At 30.1% G+C, this 27,798-nt stretch overlaps 1 protein-coding gene across 4 annotated transcripts in view; it reads right to left on the bottom strand.

Moving 5' to 3' along the window:
• Nucleotides 1-26,701, bottom strand: part of LOC127732824 (uncharacterized) — a 59,064-nt gene extending 32,363 nt beyond the window's left edge. The window contains exons 1-2 of one of the 4 annotated variants that reach the window (XM_052242003.1): nt 26,452-26,701; nt 23,232-23,333 (exon numbers count right to left, since the gene is read on the bottom strand). The gene's annotated coding sequence lies outside the window, so the exon portion shown is untranslated. Of the gene's footprint in view, nt 1-2,410; nt 2,661-23,231; nt 23,370-26,451 lie in introns of those variants that run through there. The other 3 variants (XM_052242002.1, XM_052242001.1, XM_052242000.1) reach the window with 3 other exon arrangements.
• Nucleotides 26,702-27,798: the final 1,097 nt, after the last annotated feature.

Raw genomic sequence — 27,798 nt, 5'->3', positions numbered from 1 at the left:
TCGACAGTTTGCACACGCACCCTTACCAGGTGTACATGCGCAAAGATGAAATTTTGATTTCAAGCTTAATCTTGTCTTAAACTTAACTGTAACCATAATGTTTACCTTTGACCTTATTCACAACCCTAACCCTTTACCGTACAAAAATTGTCCTTCAATCAACCTTAAAATTAAACTACTATGATATACCCTAAAATTGACATTAACCTTAACCTTTTCCTTACCTTTAACCTTAACCTTAACCTAAACATAAACCTTCACTTTCTCTAACCTTGAATTAACATTAATAGATATAAGAAGATGTGGTATGTGGTTAACATTAAGGCTACCTCAACTATGAACATTAAGGTTAAAACATACCTTCACTTTAACCTTTACCTTAAGCTTAACATTACCATTATTGTTAACCTAAACCTTAACTCTTTTTTATCTTCAATTAACCTTAAAAAAGAGAGACGAACGATATCAGAGGGACAGCCAAACTAATAGATCGAAATTGAATTGAAAACGATATGGCAAAATAAGAAAAACACCAACAGACCAATAATAGTTCACATAAGGGTACTTCCACCTTTAATCTGAATTTATAACTATTAATGAATCCTCAATAAATCATGAGGTTAAAACATACCTTAACCTTTACTTAAACAATAAACTTAACTGAAACTTTGACATTTTGTAACCTTCAATTAACTTAAAGGCTTCCTCAATTTTAAAACTCAATTTCAATCGTTAATCTAAATTTTCAAATACCAATCATCCTTCAGCGGGGTTCAGACAAACCTTCAATTTAACCTTAAACTAAATTTTAACTTCAACTATAATCTTAACTTTTACATTAACCTTAACCTTAACCTACACCTTAACCTTATCTATCATTGAATTAACCTCAAGGCTACCGCAACCTTTCATCTGAATTTTCAACTACCAATTAACCATCTATGAACATTAAGGTTAAAAATCACCTTCAATCTTATCTTAACCTTAACCGGAACTTAATTTTTTAACCTTGAATTTACCTGTACCTTAAATATGAATTGTCAACAAACCAACTAACCATCAATCAACGTTAAGGTTAAACAATAACTTAATATCTTAACCTGAACAGTAACCTTATCTTAAAATTACCCCTTGCAAATGAAATTCCAAAGGCCATGACTAGTATTCAAAGGCTTCCCAAAGTACTTGACCAGTGATAAGCCAGAAAAAAACGATAAACCAACTTCAATAGCAAGAAAATCACCCTATGGCAAATTACCCAAAAGAGTTTGATATTATGTGAGCATCACGCAGGGATGCCAAAAATGTATGCTATTGCTTATTATAAAGCTAAGGTACCCGGTTACCTTCCTACATCCATTATTTGGACGATCGTAAGACAAAACACTATTTTTTCGACTGCTACCCTTATATCTAGGTGCAAAACAGTAGTATTTTACATATTGACCCAGGACCTTTTAACCCTATAGACTAAGTTTATTTTGTTATAGGTTCAAACAAGGTGTAAATATCATGGCAAAGGTCGCTCTAGCTAGTAAAATCAGTTTCAGAAGTCCTTCGTCTCGTGTTAAGACAGAAAATTACGATGAAACAATACCAAAGCCAAGAAAATTATTATATAAGCAACAACCAATAAGGGTTTATATCATTCCTCGAGCACCCCGCGGACATGGCATATCAGTATATCAAATATCTTTACAACGCCAACGGTCCAAATTGCCTGCTTGAATCCTAGTAACCATAAGTTTTACAATCGTAAAGCAAGACATCATTTCATTTCTACACCAAGAACTAAATCGAGTACCCAGCCGCAAACAATGACAATACCGACCCCGAATCTTTTCACTATATATACCACGTCGGCCATTTTATATGGGTATATAATAGCTCATACGAACGCTGATAAGGTTCATGTTGCCTACATACTTCCTTAGTTGTCAATACTTGTACGAGCATAAGACAATAAAGCTATTAATTCGACCCATGTTTGGATGTCTGCTATCCAACCGCAAATATTGTCATAACCGATGCCGGATCTATACCATACAGATCAAGCCGAGCCTATTTTAAATAAAACAAGGTGCAAATACAGTCCCTCAGACCTTGGCTAACTATATAAAGTTTTTTTTACAAAAGATTCAACTACCATCACAAGGCAGGGAAACACGATGAAGTAACCCCAAAGTCCAGAAAATCATCCTGTAAGCATATACAGGGAATAATACACCCATTTCACCCCTTAGGCATGTAATATAAGTATATCAGAGTTCATTACAAGCCCAAGTTTCCCGGCTACCTGTCTTTGTCATTAGTTATTGTTAGTTGTACAATGGTATGACAAAAAAACAAATCTATATTTCACCCCTTCCCCTTAATCGGGCAGCCAACCGCTAGTATTTACCATACTGACCTTGGATATTTTTCACTACAGACTTAACGGAGTGTGTTATAGTTCTAAAAGATGTGTCACTATCATTGCACCGGTGTCGGCTGAATACTGATAGTATAGTCTGAAGCATCCCGGCCTTTTCCTAAGAAAGGAAATACAAATATCATATCCAAAAGGCAAGACAATCACTTTGTGGCCAGTTACCCATTACAGGTATAATATTTACCAATCACCACATAGGCAAACCAATGAGGTATTTCATAGATAAGGAAATCTGATAATTGGATGTGTCGTCTGTTTACGTTAATATATCGATGATAAGGAAACAAACTACTTAATTCGACCACTACTCCACTATCGGATCACCAACCGCTTATATTGACCATATCAGCATGAATCTTTTTATCGTAAAAACCTAGCAGGACATGCTATAGGGGTATATTATGGCTCATACAACGCTTAGGGTCCCTGCTACATGCCTGTTACCTTAGTTATCGTTTGTTGTACATTGACAAGCCAAACTTTTTTTTTTATTCTTACCCTACCAGTCTATCTAAAGAAGAATAAAATGAAAATGAGTTGGTTTCTTGTTTCTGTTGCAAAACATAGCTAAACAAATACACGTTTGCGAAGACGTGTTACTTTAGTAAATATACCTTAAAGATGAGCACTAGTTGCAATGTTAACAACACGTGTTTTTTTTGGGTCTAAATGTGTAGGAAGATATTTTTTGGACGAACGAAATCAACTTTTTTCGAGGAGTGAAACTCAATAAACGGAAGTCAATATCCCTGCAAATATTGGTGATATGATCTTCTATGACCTTTCCTGCTTTACAAATTTTCACATTGCAGCCATCGCAACGTAAACACCGATATTCAGTCCGCAAGCCCGTGTGTGGTATGAAGGATTAGAGATCACTATTTTGAAAGGGATGATTGGCTCATAATTACGCATAATATAACTACTAGCATTCTATACAATAAAAACATTAGGCGATGATCATAAGTAGGATCGAGATGACAATATCAAATATTTCCTTTTGATGGCATCATAAGATCATACTAGATTTTGCGTCTCACAGGGTTTTCACGAATTCCTGACTGTGTGCATGTATGTATATATGTTTGTATGTTTGTATGTTTGTTTGTTTGTATGTTTTTATGTTTATGTGTATGCATTTATTTGTATGTGTGCATTTTATATGCATGTATGTATGTTTATCATATACTTATAAAAAATAATGGTATAAGTGTTCCCCATGATAAGACTAATTTGTTCATATATTTATTCATCAAATTTGAAGAATTGCCTTACCCGTGTGATATGAATTTTGTTATCAACTGCCTACTGTTTATATAAACTGCTTCCGTTTTAAATCAACTGCTTCCGCTTATAATCGCATGCGTTGCTGTAACGTATCGCATGACAATTTGACGTCATTCGGCAAATTCCGGTAAATATACCTCCATGGTACGTGTTTGTGTGTAAAACATAACAAAGTTGAACAAAAAGAAAATATTAGGTATCAGGAAAGTATATTATTAAAAAATGCAAACGTTTATTACAACAAAAGCATTTTAAGAATAGTCTTTGTCTGTATGTCTTCTGTTGACGTATATGATAAAAAGAAAAACATGTCATTTTTCATATCAGACCCCCTATCAGTCCATCCGGGTCTCAGGCTGATATCATGACCTAAGGCTGATAAGAGGTCTGATATGAAAAATGCCAAGTTATAATCAATATCTATATGCATATATGTTAGTATGTGTGTAGGTTCCAAAAACTATTTTACGTCGTTCAATGTCATGCAGCTAACAAATCTGGTTTCACTCTGGTTTTCACAAACACATGAACACATCAATAAAAAAAGTAAAAATTTCGATCCAATGTTCATACCTGACTCAGATCGTTTAAAGCATATATACACTTCATATTAACCAAATGATATGAATGCGCATAAGCAGTAACTCTGTGTAACTCCATCACTACACAATGTCCTCCAGACCTAAAGAATATACAGTATGAAAAGATATCATTAACGCTTTCAAAATGGTGGCTCTGTACATCCCACTTCTTAATTACTGCATCTTTGTATGCACCGCTTGCCTTGAACGTACCATCACCCACCATATGTCCTCCAGACCTCATAAATGTATAGTGCACATACATCTTATAAACCATTTTAGAATGTAGCTCTGCTTTTTGTTTACATATATTTATACCATATATTATGCAAATAACATGAATGCGCATTATCATCTCCTCTGTATATGCGTTGGTCGCTCTGCGCATGTATGTATGTATGTATGTATCCATGTATGTTCGTATGTATGTATGTATGTATGTATGTATGTATGTATGTATGTATGTATGTATGTATGTACGTATGTATGTATGTAATTTCTAATATTTTCGTTACGTCCTATGACGTCATGCAGCTTACAAATCATGTCGCCATTATTCCATCAAAATTCAGGCACATGCGCAAATACAACAAAGTCACTGGAATTTTATTTTCTGGATTCATTTCATATCAGCGAAGTCTGTACTAAAAACAAATTATCTCCCTTAGTGCAACTCAGTTGCAGTCTAGTAAAAACCCCCTAACCCTAACCCTAACCCTAACCCTAACCCTAACCCTAACCCTAACCCTAACCCTAACCCTAACCCTAACCCTAACCCTAACCCTAACCCTAACCCTAACCTGAAATGTTCGTATTTTGTCTTATAGTTAAATGTTACTAACCACTTGTCTTCCTTCTTTTTTATTTCCTTCCTGTATATATCAAACAGAAAAACTAAATCAAAAGACGAATACAAAATTGTCACTTAAGGCTGTATTGGAGTCTAAAGCAAGAACGATAGAATTTGTTCATACTTTGCCTGGCGTAGTATATATTGATATATTTTCAAAAATATAATAAAAAAGATGGGTCACCGTGTATTCTCTCAATCTACAGGAAGTGACAAAATGACACATTTTGTACGGATTATACAGGAAAAAAACATCATTATGTGATTAGAAGTTAAACTAAATAATAGAATTGTAAAAAAAATACGAAAAGATGGAATTGCGTTTAGAATATCAAAAGAAAAAGATAGGACCACCGTGCGTTTTTTCCAGCTAAAATGCAAAATAGCAAAATTAAGTGTAGATTCCTTCACAAAATGCACTATTTCAGAGTTTATACATCCCCTTAACATGCCAAAATAAAAACATTAGAAATGAAGCAAAAAATATTAAAATTTATAAGTTATAATCTTATTAATTTGTTCTTTTAGGTGCAAATCAATATTAGTTCCATCATCAAATTTTGCTAACTTGATTCAAATCTGGACCTTAGATTCTCTGTTGTTTACAATCCGAAATGGCAAAGACACCCCCAAACCATTTCAATGTCACAGATAATTATTTAATCAATGTATTACACAAATCACTTATACCTTATGAAAAAGAAAAGAAAAAAAAAGTCAGCATAAACTATTAAAAATTCGAATAGACGTAACATTTGAATTAAATTATCAATAAAGGTATACTACCACGCGCAAGGCCTTCATTCACTATCGACTGCATGTAGACAAAAGACGAAAATAAAAGCCAAACATATTCTTGAATATAACTTAAGGTTAAACGAAAAATTGACGTTAACCTTAACCTTAACCGTAATTTTAACTCTTATATAAACCGTAACTTTAAATAATAGCCAACATATCCTTCAATGAAAATTAAGGTTAAACAAAACATTTGATTCAAAATTGACCTTTACTTTAAACCTAACATCTACCTCCAATATGTACCTATCTCGATAACGGTCAGTCATAACTTCATCTTAGACAACCTTGAGTATTCCCCACGGCTACCACTTTTATGATATAGCCAACGTATTTTTGAACGTAAAATTAACCATAACCTTAACCTTGACCTTAACCTTAACCGTTACCTAAAAAAATAGCCAACATATGCTTGAATAAAGCTTAAGGTTACACGAAGAAATAACATTACCCTTAAACTTGTCCTTAACCTTAACCCTTACCATAACCTTTACCTTAAATAATAGCCAACATATGTTTAAATACACATTAAAGTGACACGAAAAAATAACCTTAACCTTCAGTAATAGCCAACATACGCTGCAATAAAGCTTAAGGTTAAACGAAAAATAAACCTTAACCTTAAACTTAACCCTAAAATTGACCGTTACATAAAATAATAGCCAATATATCCATCAATAGAATATAAGGTTAAACTAAAAATTAGACTTAACCTTAACCTCAACTATAAACCTAATATTTAACTCCTACATGTACCTATCTCGATAACGATCAGTCATACCTTCATCTTAGACAACCTTGATTATTCCCCACGGCTACCACTGTTATGATATAGCTAACGTATTTTTGACTGAAAAATTAACCATAACCTTAACCTTGACCTTTACCTTAACCGTTACCTAAAGAAATAGCCAGCATTTGCTTGAATAAAGCTTCAGGTTACACGAAGAAATAATCTTAACCTTAAATTTGTCCTTAACCTTTACCCTAACATTAACCCTAACCTTAAATAATAGCCAACATATGCTTAAATACACATTGAAGTGACACGAAAAAATAACCTTAACCTTAACCTTATCCTTCAATAATAGCCAACATACGCTGAAATAAAGCTTAAGGTTAAACGAAAAATAAAACTTAGTCTTAACCTTAACCCGTAAATTGACCGTTACTTAAAATAATAGCCAATATATCCTTCAATGGAATATAAAGTTAAACTAAAAATTAGACTTAACCTTAACATCAACTATAAACCTAATATTTAACTCCTACATGTACATATCTCGATAACGATCAGTCATACCTTCATCTTAGACAACCTTGAGTATTCCCCACTGTTATGATATAGTCAACGTATCTTTAAATTATGCTTAAGGATAAACGAAAAATTAACTTTAACCTTAATCTTTACCTTAACCTTAACCTTAAGATCAACCTTAACTTTAACCTTAACCTAACAAAATAGCCAACATATGCTTGAATAAAGCTTAAGGTTACCAGAAAAAATAACCTTAACCTTAACCTCAACTTTAAATGATAGCCATCATATGCTTGAATAAAACTTAAGGTTAAACGAAAAATAAACCTTAACCTTAACCTTAACTCAACTTTAACAGTACCCTTAACCCAAACATTAACCGTAATTTATCCTACAATACAAAATATGGTTAAACTTTAGACTTAAAATTGACCTCAACTGTAAACCTAACATCTAACTTCTACATGTACCTATCTCAATAACGATCAGTCATACCGTCACTTTAGACAACCTTGAGCATTCCCCACGGTTACCACTATTATGATAGAGTCAACGTATCTTAAAATAATGCTTAAGGTGAAACGAAAAATTAACATTAACCTAAACCCTAACCGTAACTTAAAATAATAGCCAACATATGCCTAAATAAATCTTAAGGTTACACTAAAAAAATAATCTCAACCTTAACCTTAACCCTAACCTTAAATAATAGCCAGCATATGCTTGAATAAAGCTTCAGGTTAAACGCGAATTTAACCTTAACCTTAACCATAACACTAACCTTAACCGTCACTTTAACTTTAAATAAAAGCCAACACATCCTTTAATAAACCTTTAGTTCAACTAAAAATTTGAATGAAAATTGACGTTAACTATCAACTCCTCAATGTACCTATCTAGATAATGATCAGACATACCGTCACCTTGGACAACCTTGAGTATTCCCTCACGGCTAGAACTGTTATGATATAGCCAACGTATATTTAAATAATGCTTATGGTTAAACAAAAAATGAACCTAAACCTTAACCTTAACCTTAACCTTAACCTTAAGAAAAAGAAAACATATGCTTAAATAAACATTGAGGTTACACTAAAAATAATCTTAACCTTAACCTTGACCTTAAATAATAGCAAACATATGCTTCAATAAAGCTTCAGGTTAAACGTAAAATTAATCTTAACTTTAACCTTAACCTTCACTTTAACCTTAAACCAAACCTTAACCCTAACCTTACATGATAGCCGACATATCCCTCAATAGAACACAAGGTTAAACTAAAATTTAGAGTTAAAATTGACCTCAACTATTAACCTAACATCTAACTCCTACATTGAACTTTCTCGATAACGATCCGACATACGGTCGACCTACCATCAATCTTATTCAAAAAACGTCATCAATCTTATTCAAAAAACCTTTCTTCTTTAAATAAACATGTCAAAAGTCATGTTCTGTATACCTTAACCCACGCAAGGCCTACATTCACTATCGACTGCATGTAGACAAAAGATGATTTGAACTATATGTAAACACAGATTATCAATGTGAATGTAAGTGTGTTTAGTTTACGTGTGAAATACACATATAAAAGAACAGAGTTTAGGTCAATGTGAGCACATCCTTAGGTTTTAGTTTTCTATGTTGTTTCTTGTGTACTATTATTTGTCTGTTTGACCTTTTCCTTTATAGTCATGGCATTGTCAGTTGTTGTTTTCTTCGATCTGTTAATCTGACTGTCTCTCTGGTATATTTCGCCTCTCTTTTAATGTTAATTGTCATTCTTTTTTTAATAATGAAATGTTACTTACCACTGGTCTTTCTTCCCCTGTATTTCCTTCCTGTATAAATCCAAGAGAAAGATTTATTCAAAAGAGGGGATAAATGTCACTAAATGTCACAAGGTAGCATTAATTCAATATCATCATGATACTAACTGATAATTTTCGAATAAGAAGTAACGGAAATACGTCCAAACACTCTGAGTTCTCAAACTGGAATGAAAAGGTTAACCTTGAGTTTATAGGATGTACTACAAGGGTATCGTCGTTGATATGAAGTTTTTTTCAAGTTTATATTGGCTGACCCTTATGTCTTCATAAGCATATTTATTTTTTCTTTGCAATTTACAAATTACAAAGAAACTGGGAATCAAGCTAAATGGTTGCTCTTTAGATGGGTGTAATTTATTCTTTACTTTTTACAATAATTTTTGCGCGAAAAAAAAATTGTCTTTCTTTTTTTCAGCTAGATTAATGGAAATGACGTTTAATGTTAATATTATTTTTATCTAAAATAAAAGTCAAAGTTACTCACCACTTGTCTTTCTTCTTCGGTATGTCCCTTCTGTATAAAAGAGAAATATTAAATCAAAATAGGAATGCAAATTATCCATAGATGTCGCAAGTTAGTACTAAGTCAATGTTATTATGAAAATCACTAAAACCTTTCATGAAAGAAGTAATTGAAAATACGTCCAAGCATTATGAATTCTCAAACTGGAATGACATTTTTAACATTGAGCCTAAAATAGGAACTACTATATTATCGTAGTTGGTATGTTTTTTTTTGCAATTTTTATCGGCTGACCTTTATTTCTTTTCAGAAGTATACGATTCTGTTTTTTTTTATTCAAAATATAGCAACAATACAGAAACTGGGGATATAAGTTAAATGATTGCTCTTCAACATTGATTTGATTTATTCTTTACTTTTAACAATATTTTTTACCCTAAACTTAAATAAAAACATGCTTTACAAATTGAGGCAAATCTACAGAAATTAAAATAAGGTTTTTTTTTTAACTGACGTTTACTATTATTTCCTGTTTCTTTTGATAATAGCAAGTTACTAACAGCAACAACAAAAGACTGGCGATGTAGACTAAATGGTGGCTCTTCAATTAAGGTTTAATTTATTCTTTACTTTTAACAATCATGTTTGCACAAAAACGCCAGAAAAGGACAAGTCTTACAATTTTAAGCAAATTTCGGCAATTGACAATGTAAGGGTCTTTTAGAACTGGTGTTTAATGTTGATACCCGTAATTTTTTTATATATATTAAAACGTTATTTACCACTGGTCTTTCTTCTTCTGTATTCCCTTTCTGTATAAATCCAAGAGGAATATATAATCAAAATACGAATAAAAATGTTTACTTAATATGAGGAGTTATAACATTAAAATCACTACTGTCTTCCGAAAAAGAAGGAACAGAAATGCGTCCAAACAATCTGAATTCTCAATCTATAATGAAAAGTTTAACATTTAGCCTACGAGAGGAGCTACAGTTTCGTCATGGTTGGTGTAAGTTTTTTTTTTCAATTTTTGATAGGCTGACCTTTTAAGTCTTTACAAATGTTTTACTTTTTTTCTTTGCAATTTGGCAACAACTAAAACAAAGCTGGAGATATAAGCTTAACAATTATTTTTGCACGAAAACACAGAAAAAGACATGGCTTACAACTTTTTGCAAGCTGACGGTTTAGAAAAAAAATGTTTTTGAACTGACGTTTAATTATATTTACATATTGTTTTAATAATAGCATAACATTACTTACCACAGGTCTTATTTCATCTGTTTTTCCTTCCTGTATAAAACCAAGAGGAATATGTATTCAAAAGACGCACCAAATAATTTCACACAAGTTATTATCAAGTCAATGTTTTCATGAAGATCAGTAATACCTTTCGAACGAGAAGTAACAGAAAATACGTCCAAGCACTCTGAATTTCAAAACTAGAATGAACTGCATAACATTGAGCCTATGGGAGGTACTACTAATTTATCGTCGTTGATATGACATGCTAGCCAGTTTTTTATCGGCCTACCTGTTATATCTTCAGAAGTATCTAATGGGAATTTCAGCTAACACATCATTGACATTATAAGCCATTTATTTAAAGATTTATGGTTATAAACAGTTATTAATTGTGGAGATTGATAATTTCAAACACAATTTATAATTTTTGGAGGTTGTAAAACTTGAACAAAGTAGGAAGTTTCTTCTGATTACATCAGTGTCGATAAAAGTTTAATCCTATAAAGTTTAAGAAGTAATAATCATTTGATTTACAACCAATCAGTTTTAAACTTAATTAAATTAGGTTATATATTTCAATCCCGGACAGTTCTAAAACGGTGTTTCTTTCGCGATTTTATTTTATTATTTTCCGAAAATACTATGCAAAATAAATGAAATGAGCCGTTCCTGAAAATTTTGGTGTAACATTTTTCAATTATTAAAGTTTTGTATCCTTATAATCTTAAAACTCATTTCAAAAAAAATATCTTAATTGACACTATTAAAATAACAAATTACAAGTATAATTGCTGCATTTACTTCAATAAAATAAGATATATTTGTAATTTTAAACAATGCGAACAACATTTTTTATATTTTTTTCTGATATTCTTTAACCGTATTTAAAAATAAATAGTCATTAACTTCATTAAGTACAACAATACAATGGTGATCAATGATTTTGATTAAAATAAAGAAATAATTGCATTCTTATTTAACAAAAACAAAAGTTTATGCATATGTATCCTTCAATTGTTTTCATTTTATTCAAAATTAATTATCAAAAGACATTTATAAAGAATGATTGCAATTGAGCATATTTTATGAAAAAAAAAAAACAATCCTGAAGTACAAATAAAAACTGAAACCTTATGTTGGCTTCTGATTTGTATTAACAATAACTGCATTCTTGTTCCACTGAAACAAAATTTTAAGTATTTAAATTCTGATTATATTTTAATTCTAAAGAAAGACTTATATTGAAGCCTTAAAAAATATTCGTACAAATAAAAAAACCTTCATCTTTTATCAAAAGAAGAATAATTTTGCTAAATCTAAACAAAGCAAACAACATTTAAGTATATTTTCTCTGATAATCTTTTAATTTTATGGGAAAAAAACCTAAACAATAAAAAATACAAACATCCAATGGCAGTTAATAATTTCCATTAACATGAAACAAATCATTGTATTCTTGTTCAACAAAAACAAAACTTTATGCATATCTATCCTTCAAAAATTAACATTTTATACAAAATAACGTATGAAAAGGCATGTTAAACGACTCATTGCAATTGAGGTTGCATTATTTGAATTATAAAAGAAATATTTGCATTTCAGGCAATGCGTACAACAATTTAGTATCATTTCTCTAAGATTCAGCCTATTCAATGGAAAACAACCAATCCTGATGTGCAAAAAGTACTGAAATCTTATGGTATTTTATAATTTTTATTAAAATAAAGCAATAACTGAATTCTTTTTCAACAAAAACCAAACCTTAAGTATTTTAATTATGATTATATCTAAATTCTTTAAGCGACTTATATAAAGGCTTTTGAAATAACTAATTCCAAATAATAAAGCATAATTTTTTGTTCAAAATTTACACAATGCAAACAACATTTTAGTATATTTTCTCTGATATTCTTTTAATTTTATGAAAAAACAACCAATCCTAAACAAAATAAAGTGCAAAAATCCAATAGTGGTCAATAGTTTTTCATGAAAATAAAGAAGTGATTGCATTCTTGTTCAACAAAAACAAAAGTTTAAGCATAACTATCATTCCAAAATTAACATTTTATACAAAAAATAATAAAAGGTATATTAAAGGCTGATTGCAATTAAAATTGCATTATTTTTAAAATTAGAAGAAATATTTGCATTTTAGGCAACGCATAAAAAAATTTAGTATCTTTTCCCTTAAATTCAGCCTATTTAATGAAAAACAACCAATCCTGATGTGCAAAAAGTATTTAAATCTTATGGCAGTTTATAATGTGTATTAAAATAAAGCAATAACTGCATTGTTTTTCAGCAAAAACAAAACTTTGAGTATTTTAATTCTGATGAGATCTAAATTCTTAAAGAAGACTTATATGAAGGCTTTTAGAATAACTAATTCCAAATAAAATAGCATCTTTTTTTATCAAAAGAAGACTAATTTTAGTAAATTTGAACAATGCAAACAACATTTAAGTATATTTTCTCTGATATTCTTTTAATTTTATGAAAAATCAACCAATCCTTAACAATATAAAGTACAAAAATCCAATGGTGGTCAATAGTTTCCATGAAAATGAAAAAATGATTGCATTCTTGTTCAACAAAAACAAAAGTTTAAGCATATCTATCCTTCAAAAATTCACATTTTATTCAAAATAACTTATCAAAAGGCATATTTAAAGGCTGATTGCAATTAAAGTTGCATTATTTGAAAAATGAGAAGAAGTATTTGCATTCAAGGCAACACGTACAAAAATTTAGTGTCTTTTCCCTTAAATTCAGCCTATTTAATGAAAAACAACCAATCCTGATGTTCAAAAAGTACTGAAATCTTATGGCAGTTTATAATGTGTATTAAAATAAAGCAATAACTACATTCTTTTTCAAAAAAAACCAAACTTTGAGTATTTTAATTCTGATGAGATCTAAGTTCTTACATAAGACTTATATGAAGGCTTTTGAAATAACTAATTCCAAATAAAAAAGCATAATTTTTTATCAAAAGAAGAATAGTTTTGGTAAATTTGAACAATGCAAGCAATATTTTAGTATATTTTCTCTGATATTCTTTAAATTTTATGAAAAATTAACCAATCCTAAACAATATATAGTACAAAAATCCAATGGTGGTCAATAGTTTCAATGAAAATGAAGAAATGATTGCATTCTTGTTCAACAAAAACAAAAATTTAAGCATATCTATCCTTCAAAAAATAACATTTTATTCAAAATAACTAAAACTTATCAACAGGCATATTTAAAGGCTGATTGCAATTAAAGTTGCATAATTTGAAAAATGAGAAGAAATATTTGCATTTTAGGCAACGCGTACACAAATTTAGTGTCTTTTCCCTTAAAAACAGCCTATTTAATGAAAAACAATCAATCCTGATGTTCAAAAAGTACTGAAATCTTATGGCAGTTTATAATAAGTATTTAAATAAAGCAATAACTGCATTCTTTTTCAACAAAAACCAAACTTTGAGTATTTTAATTCTGATGAGATCTAAGTTCTTAAAGAAGACTTATATGAAGGCTTTTAAAATAACCAATTCCAAATAAAATAGCATCATTTTTTATCAAAAGAAGAATAGTTTTGGTAAATTTGAACAATGCAAACAACATTTAAGTATATTTTCTCTGATATTCTTTTAATTTTATGAAAAATCAACCATACTTTAACAATATAAAGTACAAAAATCCAATGGTGGTCAATAGTTTCCATGAAAATGAAGAAATGATTGCATTCTTGTTCAACAAAAACAAAAGTTTAAGCATATCTATCCTTCAAAAATTAACATTATATTCAAAATAACTTATCAGAAGGCATATTTAAAGGCTGATTGCAATTAAAGTTGCATTATTTGAAAAATGAGAAGAAATATTTGCATTTTAGGCAACGCGTACACAAATTTAGTGTCTTTTCCCTTAAATTCAGCCTATTTAATGAAAAACAACCAATCCTGATGTTCAAAAAGTACTGAAATCTTATGGCAGTTTATAATGTGTATTAAAACAAAGCAATAACTACATTCTTTTTAAAAAAAAACCAAACTTTGAGTATTTTAATTCTGATGAGATCTAAGTTCTTACATAAGACTTATATGAAGGCTTTTGAACTAACTAATTCCAAATAAAAAAGCATAATTTTTTATCAAAAGAAGAATAGTTTTGGTAAATTTGAACAATGCAAGCAATATTTTAGTATATTTTCTCTGATATTCTTTAAATTTTATGAAAAATTAACCAATCCTAAACAATATATAGTACAAAAATCCAATGGTGGTCAATAGTTTCAATGAAAATGAAGAAATGATTGCATTCTTGTTCAACAAAAACAAAAATTTAAGCATATCTATCCTTCAAAAAAGAACATTTTATTCAAAATAACTAAAACTTATCAACAGGCATATTTAAAGGCTGATTGCAATTAAAGTTGCATAATTTGAAAAATGAGAAGAAATATTTGCATTTTAGGCAACGCGTACACAAATTTAGTGTCTTTTCCCTTAAAAACAGCCTATTTAATGAAAAACAACCAATCCTGATGTTCAAAAAGTACTGAAATCTTATGGCAGTTTATAATAAGTATTTAAATAAAGCAATAACTGCATTCTTTTTCAACAAAAACCAAACTTTGAGTATTTTAATTCTGATGAGATCTAAGTTCTTAAAGAAGACTTATATGAAGGCTTTTAAAATAACCAATTCCAAATAAAATAGCATCATTTTTTATCAAAAGAAGAATAATTTTGGTAAATTTGAACAATGCAAACAACATTTAAGTATATTTTCTCTGATATTCTTTTAATTTTATGAAAAATCAACCATACTTTTACAATATAAAGTACAAAAATCCAATGGTGGTCAATAGTTTCCATGAAAATGAAGAAATGATTGCATTCTTGTTCAACAAAAACAAAAGTTTAAGCATATCTATCCTTCAAAAATTAACATTTTATTCAAAATAACTTATCAGAAGGCATATTTAAAGGCTGATTGCAATTAAAGTTGCATTATTTGAAAAATGAGAAGAAATATTTGCATTTTAGGCAACGCGTACACAAATTTAGTGTCTTTTCCCTTAAATTCAGCCTATTTAATGAAAAACAACCAATCCTGATGTTCAAAAAGTACTGAAATCTTATGGCAGTTTATAATGTGTATTAAAACAAAGCAATAACTACATTCTTTTTAAAAAAAAACCAAACTTTGAGTATTTTAATTCTGATGAGATCTAAGTTCTTACATAAGACTTATATGAAGGCTTTTGAACTAACTAATTCCAAATAAAAAAGCATAATTTTTTATCAAAAGAAGAATAGTTTTGGTAAATTTGAACAATGCAAGCAATATTTTAGTATATTTTCTCTGATATTCTTTAAATTTTATGAAAAATTAACCAATCCTAAACAATATATAGTACAAAAATCCAATGGTGGTCAATAGTTTCAATGAAAATGAAGAAATGATTGCATTCTTGTTCAACAAAAACAAAAATTTAAGCATATCTATCCTTCAAAAAAGAACATTTTATTCAAAATAACTAAAACTTATCAACAGGCATATTTAAAGGCTGATTGCAATTAAAGTTGCATAATTTGAAAAATGAGAAGAAATATTTGCATTTTAGGCAACGCGTACACAAATTTAGTGTCTTTTCCCTTAAAAACAGCCTATTTAATGAAAAACAACCAATCCTGATGTTCAAAAAGTACTGAAATCTTATGGCAGTTTATAATAAGTATTTAAATAAAGCAATAACTGCATTCTTTTTCAACAAAAACCAAACTTTGAGTATTTTAATTCTGATGAGATCTAAGTTCTTAAAGAAGACTTATATGAAGGCTTTTAAAATAACCAATTCCAAATAAAATAGCATCATTTTTTATCAAAAGAAGAATAATTTTGGTAAATTTGAACAATGCAAACAACATTTAAGTATATTTTCTCTGATATTCTTTTAATTTTATGAAAAATCAACCATACTTTTACAATATAAAGTACAAAAATCCAATGGTGGTCAATAGTTTCCATGAAAATGAAGAAATGATTGCATTCTTGTTCAACAAAAACAAAAGTTTAAGCATATCTATCCTTCAAAAATTAACATTTTATTCAAAATAACTTATCAGAAGGCATATTTAAAGGCTGATTGCAATTAAAGTTGCATTATTTGAAAAATGAGAAGAAATATTTGCATTTTAGGCAACGCGTACACAAATTTAGTGTCTTTTCCCTTAAATTCAGCCTATTTAATGAAAAACAACCAATCCTGATGTTCAAAAAGTACTGAAATCTTATGGCAGTTTATAATGTGTATTAAAATAAAGCAATAACTGCATTCTTTTTAAAAAAAAACCAAACTTTGAGTATTTTAATTCTGATGAGATCTAAGTTCTCACATAAGACTTATATGAAGGCTTTTGAAATAACTAATTCCAAATAAAATAGCATAATTTTTTATCAAAAGAAGAATAGTTTTGGTAAATTTGAACAATGCAAGCAATATTTTAGTATATTTTCTCTGATATTCTTTAAATTTTATGAAAAATCAACCAATCCTAAACAATATATAGTAAAAAATCCAATGGTGGTCAAAAGTTTCCATGAAAATGAAAAAAATGATTGCATTCTTGTTCAACAAAAACCAAACTTTGAGTATTTTAATTCTGATGAGATCTAAGTTCTTAAAGAAGACTTATATGAAGGCTTTTAAAATAACCAATTCCAAATAAAATAGCATCATTTTTTATCAAAAGAAGAATAATTTTGGTAAATTTGATCAATGCAAACAACATTTAAGTATATTTTCTCTGATATTCCTTTAATTTTATGAAAAATCAACCATACTTTAACAATATAAAGTACAAAAATCCAATGGTGGTCAATAGTTTCCATGAAAATGAAGAAATGATTGCATTCTTGTTCAACAAAAACAAAAGTTTAATCATATCTATCCTTCAAAAATTAACATTTTATTCAAAATAACTTATCAGAAGGCATATTTAAAGGCTGATTGCAATTAAAGTTGCATTATTTGAAAAATGAGAAGAAATATTTGCATTTTAGGCAACGCGTACACAAATTTAGTGTCTTTTCTCTTAAATTCAGCCTATTTAATGAAAAACAACCAATCCTGATGTTCAAAAAGTACTGAAATCTTATGGCAGTTTATAATGTGTATTAAAATAAAGCAATAACTGCATTCTTTTTAAAAAAAAACCAAACTTTGAGTATTTTAATTCTGATGAGATCTAAGTTCTCACATAAGACTTATATGAAGGCTGTTGAAATAACTAATTCCAAATAAAATAGCATAATTTTTTATCAAAAGAAGAATAGTTTTGGTAAATTTGAACAATGCAAGCAATATTTTAGTATATTTTCTCTGATATTCTTTAAATTTTATGAAAAATCAACCAATCCTAAACAATATATAGTAAAAAATCCAATGGTGGTCAAAAGTTTCCATGAAAATGAAAAAAATGATTGCATTCTTGTTCAACAAAAACAAAAGTTTAAGCATATCTATCCTTCAAAAATTCACATTTTATTCAAAATAACTTATCAAAAGGCATATTTAAAGGCTGATTGCAATTAAAGTTGCATTATTTGAAAAATGAGAAGAAATATTTGCATTCAAGGCAACACGTACAAAAGTTTAGTGTCTTTTCCCTTGAATTCAGCCTATTTAATGAAAAACAACCAATCCTGATGTTCAAAAAGTACTGAAATCTTATGGCAGTTTATAATGTGTATTAAAATAAAGCAATAACTGCATTCTTTTTCAACAAAAACCAAACTTTGAGTATTTTAATTCTGATGAGATCTAAATTCGTAAATAAGACTTTTATAAATGCTTTTGAAATAACTAATTCCAAATAAAATGGCATCATTTTTTATCAAAAGAAGAATAATTTGGTTAATTTGAACAATGCAAACACCATTTTAGTATATTTTCTTTGATAATCTTTTAATTTTATGAAAAAAACAACCAGTCCAAAACTGTTAAAAGTACAAAAATCCAATGGCAGTCAATAATTTCCATGGAAAAGGCAGAAATGATTGCATTCTTGATCCAATAAAACAAAAGTTTGACATATGTATCCTTCAAAAAATCAAATCTTATACAGAATTACTTATCAAAAGACATTTTAAAGACTATTTGCAATTGATGTTGAATCATTTCAAATATGAGATGAAATATTTGCATTAAATTGTGTATCATTTCCCTTATATTCAGTCTATTTTTTTCTGAAGAACAACCAATCCTGATGTAGAAAAAGTATTGAAATCTTTTGACAGTTTATAATTTGTATTAAAATAAAGCAATAACTGCATTCTTATTCTACAAAAACAAAATTTTTATTTTTTTTTATTTCTGATTATCTTTTAATTCATAGAAAACACTTATCTCGAGAACATTACAATACATAATTATAAATAAGATTACATTACTTTTTATCAAATGAAGAAATTAAAGAAATTCAAAACAATAGTTAAAACAACACTTTTAATCAAGACAAACAAAGCTCTGAGCTTCTTTAATGTTATACTATTTTTACTTTTATCATCTAGTGACATGAATTGCTAGATATAGTACATATTTTAAATGATAACATTTTATCGCTTATGAGTGGTAAATAAGCATATCGTTAGTCTGCACTTATTTAATTTTTTAGCAAAATTTAAATTAAAGAATATGAAGATATACACATGATGTGTGAAAAGTAATTCATATTTATTTTTTTTTATTTGTTATTGCAACTTAGTTTATTACAACTAAACGAGTAAAGGTGTCTTCGTGGAGGTCAGTGTTCATCGAATGTAAACACTGTGGAGTTCGGTTTACATAAGAATTTTAAACATATACGTATCCGTCAGATCCGTGCATAAGATAAATCTACTGATCGATCGCTGACCGTTGTCACGGTAACTCTCACATAGCTTATTTGGCTTATCTGACGAATTCTATAGGTCACCGAGCAACGACTACTCATGGATCAGTCAAACATTCACGACAAACAGTAACATCCAAGATTGCAAGTAATGTACAACAGACCATTTTTTACAAAAAAAATAAGTTATTATTTGTCACGGTTATTAAATTTCGACATATGAAGGGAATTTCGGTTATTTCTAAAGATTAATTGTCAAATTGTATACAACAGACCGATATGAGACAAAATAAGGAGTAAGGGTGAGAGCAATTTAGGGAAATTGTGTCACTCCTAACTTATCATTCATGTAAAGAGAGAAAAAAGTTTCTAGTGCGGTGTTGTAGTCCACTTGTATTTTTGTTCATCTGATGATTTATGCCAATTTTAACTGATTTGTATAGGTTTTTCATATGTTGTACTTTAAAACCACTGTCCCAGGTTCGGGGGAGGAATGGGATCCTGCTAATATGTTTAACCCCACCCCATTCTGTATGTAAGTGCCTGTCCTAAGTCAAGAGCCTGTAATTCAGTGGTTGTCGTTTGTTGCTGTGTTACATATTTGATTTTCGTATACTTTTTGTACATATATAAGACCGTTAGTTTTCACGTTTGAATTGTTTTACATTGTCATTTCGGGGTCTTGTATAGCGTACTACGCGGTATCGGTTTTGCTCATTGTCGAAAGCCGTACGGTGACCTATAGTTGTTAATTACTGTTTCATTTTGGTCTGCAGTGGAGAGTTGTCTCATTAATAATCATACCACATCTTCTTTTTTTATTTACGAAAAGTGTTTTTATAAATATAAGTGTGATAATTGACCACGCTATGATATTGATATGTAAATGTATACTGAAGTATTGGTTTCAGAAATGATAAAAGTTTAACATTAACTATAATATAATGTTTTCGTAAATTAAACTTCAAGGATTAACCTTTAGTTTTCATAAGATTTACTATGTGTGCTTAATCAAATCAATGGACAAAGGCGTCGTTTTAAACAATTCTTAGAATGATTCTGATATAAAGGAGTAAATGCTTACCTTTCATGAAAATTTCTCCACAATGGTATTATAATTCAATCACAAGAAAAACACTTATCCGACGATCAACTAACCTTTAACAGAAGCGTTCTGTTAACTGCACATGCGCATACATAATTTGAATGTCAACAGCAACCTTTACCTAACATTCATTATAACCTTAACTTTTGGATTTTATCTTAACCTTTAAATAAAACCATCACCTTAACCTTAAATTTTAACCTTTAAACTTGAACAAGACTCGCTATCTGTATGCATTCACAAATTGTGTCATTAACAAATCCTGAAGTACATAATACTTACCTTTAACCGCCAAGGAAACTGGTCATATTCTCCTTGAAAATATGTGAATGTTACTTCTTCACCTTCGCTGATTGTTCTTGTAGCAAAGAAACAAAGATGGGGAAGACCACCGACAATTATTCTAAATAACAATAGAGTTACTATCATTCTCGTCATCGTTTACGAGCCTTCCCAAGGATTTGTCGTCAATAGATGCATCGATCCTAGATGGAAAGAACAACTTACTGTTAAACTGTAGCTTACTGATGCGAAGGTATCAAATTATTTAAGGTAAGGATTCTAGTGAATGGTAAAAGCTATAGGATTTAAGGTTATGGTCTAATGATAAGGTTAAAGATTAATGTTACAAGTAACTGGAAAGGTTAAAGATTAAGGTTAAAATTAACTGTTAAGGTTACAGATTAAGGTTAGAAGTAAATGTGAGGGTTAACGTCAATAGTAAATGTTAAGATTATAGGTAAAAGTTCAGTTTGAAGTTTGCTGTAAGTTAAAGGTAAACAAAAAAGTTATTGATCAGTGATAATTAACAGTCGGTGAAAGGTTTGAGGTCATTTTCGATATATTAATATACATCAATGTAGGAATCAGGCCAGAACTGGTTTTATTTCTGGTATCCTTGATTTTGATAAATGATGAGTTATAAATCAACTTAAAGAAATATATCTAAATAGCGTGATATTAATATAAAAGCAATATATTTTTTTCTATTTTACTAAAAAGGATCATTTATAAAGTCGACTCTATACGGAAAAAGAAATTGTGTGATAGAAAGGGGCAGATAATTGCAATTGAAATATCGAAGATTTTTGCAATTGCATGATTACCAAAATTCAAAAAATGAATAATCAATAAAAAAAAACAACGTATTGAATTCCTTAAGGTGGTATGGGAGTCTAAAATGAAAGGATAAAATTCGCTCACTTTGCCAAAACCTACTGTATATTAATATCTGTTCCAAACTATACTAAAAACGATAGGTCACCGTGCAATTTATCAAGCTACAGGTTGTGGCACATTGTGTATGGCGTATACGGGTAATAACATCAGTATGCGATTAGAAGCTACACTACTTGATAGAATTGTAAAATAAAACACAAAAAGATAGCATCAAGACAATGATTTGAGAATATCAAAAGAAGGGATAAAGTCACCGTACGTTTTTTTTCCGGCTAAAATACGAAATAGGAAAATTCCATGTAGATCTTCAGAAAAGTGCACTTTTTCCAGAGTTACCTTCCATTCAAATGGCATTTGTTAAACCAAAATTAATCTACACTTGCGAAAGTGTTAATACTTATAATCATTATCTTATAAACGTTTTTTTTTCAAATAACAGTTCACATTTAGTTATCTGCATTTTTGCATCAAATTTTGTTAACTTAATTAATAGAAACTAGACATTTGGTTCACTGATTTTTTACAATCCAAGATGGCGAAATACGCCCATACCACCTGTATGTCATTTACGTGTTCTAACCGCTACTATATGGTTTTGAAGTCTACAAGAAAAAAAAAAACATTTTTCATCTAGCATAAAAAGTTTTAAACTTACCAACATTTTCTTGAATTCCAAATAAACTCGAATGCGTACTCGTTGAAGCCTGGATCAACTGTTGTTAAATTTCCGCGATATTCGAACATAAACTCGCCTTTTTCAAACTGTTTTGTCGTAAACACACCTCTTCCTTTTATAAAGTTAAACGACAAATATACACATCAAACAGCTCAAAACATTTTAAACTACATAACGATGATTGATTGATTAAGTAAAATATAATATTAATAAATATGTTGTTAGTAAACTATATTTTTTTCGAAAAAGAAACCATTTTAGAAAATATTTTCATCACAAATACTTAAATACTAATACTAGTGAACATGTATAATTTGAAATTTATTGTTTTCAAAATTTTTAACAAAGTATGAAGAAAAAAATATTCACCGCATGTTTATGAATTTAATGCATATTAAAATAAAAAAATAACCTTTTTTTAAAGACCAAATTGAGAAAACAAAACTTGAAATACAATGCATGCTTGTAAAAGGTACCGCAAATGAAGAGAGATTGAAGATACAAAAATCATTCGTAAGTAAACTTTTCTAAAACACCTATCCAGGTATTACAATGAAACAACATATTAACACGCTGAAAAAACAAAACAGTTTACGCATAAGTTCTAAATAAACAGAATAACTAGTATTTACCTTTTATGTCGTCAATCTTTCTTACCAAAAACCCTTGTCGATCTGATTTACTATTTATGTAATCTTCAATTTTTAATATTCTTCTATTTGATCTTCGCAAATCTACAAATTTCAGAATTATATCATTAATGCACTCATTCAAGTTGTATAAATAAGACATTTTAGATAGTCGTCACGGTGCTTGGACTCTTAACATATATTAATATATTATTACGCCTGTTATTTAAGTTTGATACATTCATTGCCAAGGTGTATACATCGTGTACATAATACTTGTATCTTAATTTCAAAAATTGACACTCCGAGTTTCACATTTCTGATAAAAGAAGGACGAAAGATACCAAAGGGTATCAACTGAAAACAAACTGACAACGCCATGCCTAAAATAAATAGACGAATACACAAAAAAATAGTACAGAATTAAGCGTTGATAAGCGTTGTACAGAATTCTTTAAAATAATGATAACTGCATTCAATTCGGGTAATGTAGAACACCCACAGAGACCAGACAATCTATCTATGCTCAAGCGAAAAGTCGGCTAATTCGGAGTTAGTTAAATAATAATATCTTTCGTTGGCACAGAGAACTTGCCCTATTTATCCGGAATGTCGACTGAAAAGTGTTTAAAAACAAAACATTTTCATACAAAATTTGGTCTCAATTTGTGAATAAAAATACCAAATGCCTGCGTCTACTAATTTGATATCCATTAGTAAGACATACGAATGTTACTTACCTGGTTTAACTAATTTATAATCCATAACACAAAATATATAGAAGTGTTCTTTCTACTAATAACTTCCTATAATTCGACAGTTTGCACACGCACCCTTACCAGGTGTACATGCGCAAAGATGAAATTTTGATTTCAAGCTTAATCTTGTCTTAAACTTAACTGTAACCATAATGTTTACCTTTGACCTTATTCACAACCCTAACCCTTTACCGTACAAAAATTGTCCTTCAATCAACCTTAAAATTAAACTACTATGATATACCCTAAAATTGACATTAACCTTAACCTTTTCCTTACCTTTAACCTTAACCTTAACCTAAACATAAACCTTCACTTTCTCTAACCTTGAATTAACATTAATAGATATAAGAAGATGTGGTATGTGGTTAACATTAAGGCTACCTCAACTATGAACATTAAGGTTAAAACATACCTTCACTTTAACCTTTACCTTAAGCTTAACATTACCATTATTGTTAACCTAAACCTTAACTCTTTTTTATCTTCAATTAACCTTAAAAAAGAGAGACGAACGATATCAGAGGGACAGCCAAACTAATAGATCGAAATTGAATTGAAAACGATATGGCAAAATAAGAAAAACACCAACAGACCAATAATAGTTCACATAAGGGTACTTCCACCTTTAATCTGAATTTATAACTATTAATGAATCCTCAATAAATCATGAGGTTAAAACATACCTTAACCTTTACTTAAACAATAAACTTAACTGAAACTTTGACATTTTGTAACCTTCAATTAACTTAAAGGCTTCCTCAATTTTAAAACTCAATTTCAATCGTTAATCTAAATTTTCAAATACCAATCATCCTTCAGCGGGGTTCAGACAAACCTTCAATTTAACCTTAAACTAAATTTTAACTTCAACTATAATCTTAACTTTTACATTAACCTTAACCTTAACCTACACCTTAACCTTATCTATCATTGAATTAACCTCAAGGCTACCGCAACCTTTCATCTGAATTTTCAACTACCAATTAACCATCTATGAACATTAAGGTTAAAAATCACCTTCAATCTTATCTTAACCTTAACCGGAACTTAATTTTTTAACCTTGAATTTACCTGTACCTTAAATATGAATTGTCAACAAACCAACTAACCATCAATCAACGTTAAGGTTAAACAATAACTTAATATCTTAACCTGAACAGTAACCTTATCTTAAAATTACCCCTTGCAAATGAAATTCCAAAGGCCATGACTAGTATTCAAAGGCTTCCCAAAGTACTTGACCAGTGATAAGCCAGAAAAAAACGATAAACCAACTTCAATAGCAAGAAAATCACCCTATGGCAAATTACCCAAAAGAGTTTGATATTATGTGAGCATCACGCAGGGATGCCAAAAATGTATGCTATTGCTTATTATAAAGCTAAGGTACCCGGTTACCTTCCTACATCCATTATTTGGACGATCGTAAGACAAAACACTATTTTTTCGACTGCTACCCTTATATCTAGGTGCAAAACAGTAGTATTTTACATATTGACCCAGGACCTTTTAACCCTATAGACTAAGTTTATTTTGTTATAGGTTCAAACAAGGTGTAAATATCATGGCAAAGGTCGCTCTAGCTAGTAAAATCAGTTTCAGAAGTCCTTCGTCTCGTGTTAAGACAGAAAATTACGATGAAACAATACCAAAGCCAAGAAAATTATTATATAAGCAACAACCAATAAGGGTTTATATCATTCCTCGAGCACCCCGCGGACATGGCATATCAGTATATCAAATATCTTTACAACGCCAACGGTCCAAATTGCCTGCTTGAATCCTAGTAACCATAAGTTTTACAATCGTAAAGCAAGACATCATTTCATTTCTACACCAAGAACTAAATCGAGTACCCAGCCGCAAACAATGACAATACCGACCCCGAATCTTTTCACTATATATACCACGTCGGCCATTTTATATGGGTATATAATAGCTCATACGAACGCTGATAAGGTTCATGTTGCCTACATACTTCCTTAGTTGTCAATACTTGTACGAGCATAAGACAATAAAGCTATTAATTCGACCCATGTTTGGATGTCTGCTATCCAACCGCAAATATTGTCATAACCGATGCCGGATCTATACCATACAGATCAAGCCGAGCCTATTTTAAATAAAACAAGGTGCAAATACAGTCCCTCAGACCTTGGCTAACTATATAAAGTTTTTTTTACAAAAGATTCAACTACCATCACAAGGCAGGGAAACACGATGAAGTAACCCCAAAGTCCAGAAAATCATCCTGTAAGCATATACAGGGAATAATACACCCATTTCACCCCTTAGGCATGTAATATAAGTATATCAGAGTTCATTACAAGCCCAAGTTTCCCGGCTACCTGTCTTTGTCATTAGTTATTGTTAGTTGTACAATGGTATGACAAAAAAACAAATCTATATTTCACCCCTTCCCCTTAATCGGGCAGCCAACCGCTAGTATTTACCATACTGACCTTGGATATTTTTCACTACAGACTTAACGGAGTGTGTTATAGTTCTAAAAGATGTGTCACTATCATTGCACCGGTGTCGGCTGAATACTGATAGTATAGTCTGAAGCATCCCGGCCTTTTCCTAAGAAAGGAAATACAAATATCATATCCAAAAGGCAAGACAATCACTTTGTGGCCAGTTACCCATTACAGGTATAATATTTACCAATCACCACATAGGCAAACCAATGAGGTATTTCATAGATAAGGAAATCTGATAATTGGATGTGTCGTCTGTTTACGTTAATATATCGATGATAAGGAAACAAACTACTTAATTCGACCACTACTCCACTATCGGATCACCAACCGCTTATATTGACCATATCAGCATGAATCTTTTCATCGTAAAAACCTAGCAGGACATGCTATAGGGGTATATTATGGCTCATACAACGCTTAGGGTCCCTGCTACATGCCTGTTACCTTAGTTATCGTTTGTTGTACATTGACAAGCCAAACTTTTTTTTTTATTCTTACCCTACCAGTCTATCTAAAGAAGAATAAAATGAAAATGAGTTGGTTTCTTGTTTCTGTTGCAAAACATAGCTAAACAAATACACGTTTGCGAAGACGTGTTACTTTAGTAAATATACCTTAAAGATGAGCACTAGTTGCAATGTTAACAACACGTGTTTTTTTTGGGTCTAAATGTGTAGGAAGATATTTTTTGGACGAACGAAATCAACTTTTTTCGAGGAGTGAAACTCAATAAACGGAAGTCAATATCCCTGCAAATATTGGTGATATGATCTTCTATGACCTTTCCTGCTTTACAAATTTTCACATTGCAGCCATCGCAACGTAAACACCGATATTCAGTCCGCAAGCCCGTGTGTGGTATGAAGGATTAGAGATCACTATTTTGAAAGGGATGATTGGCTCATAATTACGCATAATATAACTACTAGCATTCTATACAATAAAAACATTAGGCGATGATCATAAGTAGGATCGAGATGACAATATCAAATATTTCCTTTTGATGGCATCATAAGATCATACTAGATTTTGCGTCTCACAGGGTTTTCACGAATTCCTGACTGTGTGCATGTATGTATATATGTTTGTATGTTTGTATGTTTGTTTGTTTGTATGTTTTTATGTTTATGTGTATGCATTTATTTGTATGTGTGCATTTTATATGCATGTATGTATGTTTATCATATACTTATAAAAAATAATGGTATAAGTGTTCCCCATGATAAGACTAATTTGTTCATATATTTATTCATCAAATTTGAAGAATTGCCTTACCCGTGTGATATGAATTTTGTTATCAACTGCCTACTGTTTATATAAACTGCT

Source organism: Mytilus californianus, unplaced genomic scaffold (assembly GCF_021869535.1).
Source record: "Mytilus californianus isolate M0D057914Y unplaced genomic scaffold, xbMytCali1.0.p SCAF_28, whole genome shotgun sequence".
Classification (NCBI taxonomy): Eukaryota; Metazoa; Mollusca; class Bivalvia; order Mytilida; family Mytilidae; genus Mytilus; species Mytilus californianus.
Note: the sequence above shows the minus strand (reverse complement) of the source record. Positions and strands in the feature narration are given on the sequence as shown.